Source organism: Equus asinus, chromosome 4, assembly GCF_041296235.1.
Source record: "Equus asinus isolate D_3611 breed Donkey chromosome 4, EquAss-T2T_v2, whole genome shotgun sequence".
Classification (NCBI taxonomy): domain Eukaryota; kingdom Metazoa; phylum Chordata; class Mammalia; order Perissodactyla; family Equidae; genus Equus; species Equus asinus.
This window is the reverse complement of record NC_091793.1, coordinates 104,797,687-104,803,136: the sequence shown is the minus strand read 5'-3', so window position 1 is coordinate 104,803,136 and position 5,450 is coordinate 104,797,687.

Sequence of the window (5,450 nt, the reverse complement as noted above, 5' to 3'; positions counted from 1 at the left end):
TGCTCACCCACTCCCCCCCCCCCCCCCCCCCCGTGATGGATGCCAACCAACCAAACACATCAAAAACTAAGCTCCTTGCCATTTGCCTTCAAGGAGAGCTGGTGATTTTAGGGCTTATGTATGAAATAGTCACTCTAGCAAGAAAAGAGATTGAGAATGAACTTCTGGAATCGGGTCTTCGATTTTCAGTAAGATATCACTTCAAAAATTAGATTATACCCTTTCTTTCTTCCTGTCTTTTTCTTTCTTCCCTTCTTTTTTTCTTATTCCACAGCAGACATGAATGTTGCTTCTTTCCTCCTTCCTCTTACAAATTGCTTTCCCCGCCATCAACGTGTCTTCAAGGCTCCCTTTTTAGTACCTTTTTGTACATTTTTTTTCCTTCAACTTCCATCTTGTTATGATTATTTTACCTGTCATTTCTATTTGTTATTCATAGTTGATTCTCTAATGTACTTTGACTCTCGTCCTGCTTTGTGTCTTTTTTAAAGATACCTTGGCTGACTGGCTGCATTTCCATTTTCAGTAGTGGACATAAATAAAGGTTAACTCCACTCCAGCTCTTAAATAACACTTTATTTGGTTAAGCAATTTCTCAGGAGAACTAAATGAGAATAGCTTTGTGTCACTGAGAACATCTCATTATTCCTGTCTTTTATTGAAACTCTCTGTTATAAACAGAGGAAATGCTTTAAATTTCTGTAGGTTTATTTAATATAAATAAATGCCTGTGAGAAATTAACAGTACTTTTTCACCTGCTATTAAAATAGTTTTTGTCACTTAGTTTATACAGTTTGTCTCATACTTGAATAGTAACTCTATTTTTCAGTCATGTTGGAGTAAACGAGCAAGGTGTCTACTGTTTAGTCTGTCTGCAGTCATTGTACCCCCATTTTGGAGTTAGTGATTCAGTTTCTGAGTTATTCACATTGAAACATTTTCTTTCCAAGTGGATCATTGCCCTAAAGCAATTTTCAACTTAATACATATAAGTACTAATTGGGCTTTTCATTTTTGTCATAAGGTCTTGATTATAGGCAAGGACTCTGATTTGACTCCATGCTTTGACTTAGTTCTTTTAGCATTTGAAAATACCAGATATTAGTACAGAAACTTATGCTTCTCCAAATGGAAATGTAACTCCGTGTTTTCATAGGCGACATGTAAGTGCACTTCTGAGGGCTAATTTAACCATCATAGGTGAACATTCAAGCAGTGCCATCATGGAATACTATGGAAACACTTGGCCTTCATTTAGCAATATGCACCGAGAATCTACTACATGTTAGGCTCAATGTGAGGCCCTGGGTACAACAGTAAGCAAAACCTTACCCTCTCCGCATCCTATGCTCTTCACCTGCAAAATGGGAAACTGACACTTTATCTATAAGGGCCCTTTTAGGGATCAAGTCTCTAATAAATCTGATCATTTTTATTGCAAGAATCAGATAAGATTACACATTTTAGCAAAAGCAAAACTTTAAAAAAAAATAAAGATATTTTAAGAGATGCCCGATTCAATATTTAGAGTTTACCATGGTAGACAATACTGGTAAATGTTAGGGTTATCTTTGAATATGGCTACAGATATGTGTATTTATATTTTCAAAGATATGTGTATTGCACAAAGAAATTTAAACTATAGGTTTCCCTATGCCCTCAGAAAATTGAACAAAGGAAATGAAACATACTAAGCACAACTCAACACAACAAAGTAGAAGTTAGAGGTTTTTACACAGAGACTAAAACCATTCCCTCAAAAATTCATTGCGTACACTGAATATTTCTACAACCATGATACTGAGATGAAAGGGTGGCACAATAATATTGTACACTGACTCTTGAGGAAATCCAATAGTAAAAATTTTAAATACATATAAGAAGTAAGTGTCTAAGTTGCATGTGTCACAAGGAGTCATTTGCAGGTTTTCTTTAAAAGGAACCATTTATGATCCCTCCACCAGTACATTTACAACACAATTGCATGTGCAAAATTTCCATTTCCACACAGTTTCTCAGTAACAAATCTATTGTGTAAAACATGGTCTACTTGTAATCTTTTTATACCATACAAGAAAGCAAGGCTGAGTAGCCTCAAGGTCATTCAGACTGGTTTTTGGCTTCTGTGTGAAGACAGCCCCAAGCTATTTAAGGAATATCTGGCTGCTGGAGAGCTTGGAGCCAAATTTGCAGCTCATCACTAGTAAGTGTGTGTTTTTTAGATATTAACCTCCCTCCTGGCTCCATTTAACTTTTCCATTCTTGTTGTTCCTTTACCTTATTTAAAATCACTTACTGATTTTTAAAAATTTTAAATATTAAGAGGACTTTTAGTAATCTTTAAATTGTTTTTGGTGCATATCTGGGTGTAAATAAATAAATAGGGACTACATAATTTGTATGATGATTAGGAAACCCAAAAGACCAGAACTATAAAGCAGCCTATTGTCTTAATTATGTTTATGCTAAAATAGAAAATGAATAACCATAAAAAAAAGCGTCACTTTTTAACAGACGTTAACTCATGTTTTGATAAACACAAAGAGCTAGCATAGGAAAACGACTTACTTAAACATATGGTTTTCCTTAAAGTAATCTTACGAGTACTTATTTATAAATTAAATTCTAAAAATCTGGTGAATGTGCATAAGTAGACTGACATTTTGAAAACTCTGCTTCAGTCTCTAAAATGGTACATGAAAGTCCATTTACAGCCTGATCCTCGTGAAGGCATCTGTGACGTCTACATTAACACACAGTGAAAGGATAGTAATCAGCGAAACTTCTGTGATTTCCACAAGAATCAACAGTCGTGCGTTGCTTAATGTAACACTCAATTACATCATGTTTAATTTATGTGGAAATGTTTGGATATGCTTAAAATGTCTGTGGTAGATCATTTTGGAATCTTAATTGAACAATTTTCTGTGATAAATTACTCTGTAAACACTGAAATAATATTCTTACATAACTACCAATTTATTTTGAAAGGCCCCAACAACCCCAAATCATTATCCTATTTTCTTTGCATGAGCCAAAGTTTGTATCCTTCAGGAATTTATTTTCCTATCCTGTAGCAAATAATCCTAACATTTATAAAATGCTTATTTCTATCCCATACCTGGTTCTCATTTTTTAAAACTCAAAATATTTGTGTTATTTTAATACAGTAAATACTATCATTGTGAGCTATAGTGTCTCCAATAATGAAAAATGCTTAGAATTAAAATTTGCTGAGATTTAAAATCAATACTAAAGTAATAGTGCTCTATTTCCAGACTCAGTTACTTTATCATCAAAAATATTCTTAAGAAAGGAGTTCACTTTCATGGTGGAGACTAGTTGAAATGTCATTCTTATAGTTAATAAGGAAAAATTTTATGTGAAGCTGAGAAATAAACATTTTGTAACATAAAAAACTATCTAAAAGTCAATAACTTCCCAGGTACAATCTCTACAACTACAAAATCCAAAAATGAGAAACTCACTGGGGCTTAAGTCACTGCCTGATGAAATATTTACATCAAATAAACTCTATTTTGAAATTTTTTATATACCCATTTTCTTGAAATATAGTATTTCTTCCTAGAGCTATAATTTGTTTAATTAATATAGTTTTATTAAAACATGCAAATTTATATTATTCCAATAGTTATAAACTTAAATTGGACTAGCACTTTTGTATCATTTAACAGAAAAATGAGTCAACAACAAATTAGGTAACTATATCAGTCAGAATTCTTGGTTGCAAACAACCAAATAAACAGTGACAACGAGAAAGAATCATGATACAGCAAAAAGGGACCATGGGAACGACCAAGATTGTTCTTCGGCTGAGGCCTTAACTGGATATTTGCGACTCCCCTCCTCCACTACACTTTCCTTTGCCTTCAGCTTGAACCTCAGTGGATCATGATTCTTTACTCAATATGGTGAGGGATCTGAGCCCCTGGTGCCTTCGCTTAAATCAGGTTGCAGTATATTGACATTTTCTTCCTACCCACAAATGTGGCAATAACTCTCCTTTCCCTTAAGGAGAACAAACAAACATAGTAACAGTAATAGGAGTAACAATCTTTTCTTTTTTTCGTTTTTGTTTTTTCCTGCTTACATAGGACATGAAGAACCCAAACTTATTAGGTACAGCTGTAGCTTGCAATTCTATGGACTTCCTCTTCTCTTGGTGCTATTCTATCAGAATCCCAAATCTAAAGTACAGAAAGCAAATAATTGGCAAGTGAGTAAGTGTAATCCTCAGAACCTCCATCCCAGTTTTGAACACTATGATTCAGACTCGGATAGTCTGGCCAAGGGGAAAAGGAACTCCACGTGGTAGTTATTAGTTCTGAGCATAAACTGCATCCTGAAGGACAGCACCTCAAATCCCAGGTCGTTGACCCTGGTTAAGCTCATCTGAATCTTCAACGACCACTTCCTTCTGAGTAATGGGGTGTTCAATATGCCAATAACTCCCTTGAACATTAGCCCATTGCCTTGCTTGTTTCTTTAGAAAATTAGTTATTTTAAACTGAAGATATTTTGTGTGGGATACCATGGCCTTGCTTAAGGCAACCTATTAATCTGCAGATAGCATAATGACGAAGAAAAATGATCATGGAAAATAAAAACAAACCCAGAATAAACACCTACTGCAATAAGGAAAAATTGTTGATCCCCAAAATATGATAGATATCCTGTATAGTCAACTTGACACCAGATAGTTCTTTGGTTCCTCAAAGTATAATGCTTTTCAGGAGCCCATGATCAGTTACTGATACTAGAAAATGGAGCATTCCTCAAGGCTGTAGCCAGATGGCCATTGATGAGACCTCCATGTGGTTGAAACTGTGGATAATCTTCACTCCTTCCATGGTGAACATTTGTGGAATGTGAACATTTGATGAATCCACTGGCACTGCTGAGAAAGGAAGTTGACCTATATCTACTGAGTGGGTCATCTTATCCACACTCGAGGCCTTGTGGTGAACAGATAACTTCCCAAGAAATATACTGACATTCCAGGCTCATCACGAGAGGTCATGTCACTTCAGCAGACCCTTTCCCCCAACTCCCTCCACACTGCTCCAGTCTTGCTCTTTCCAACCACCTGGCCATCCAACTAGTTCATTAGCCTCTGAATTGGTGTAGATTCCTGTTCTGGCTATCTTTGCTACACAAAAAAATTAACCTACAATTTAGCAGCTTAAAACAATCATTTTATAATGATCATGGATTCTCTGGGTAAGGAATTCAGGTGGGACACTGGGGATGGCTTTTCTCTGCTCCACCATACCTGCTGCCTCAGCTCGGAAATCTTGAAGACTGTGGATGTCTCGATGGCTATGGCCCGGAACCATTGAAGGCTCATTCACTCACATATCTGGTACCTAGACTGGACCAATTCAAGGACTAGGACTGGCAGCTGGAGCACTTACATGTGGCCTCTTCT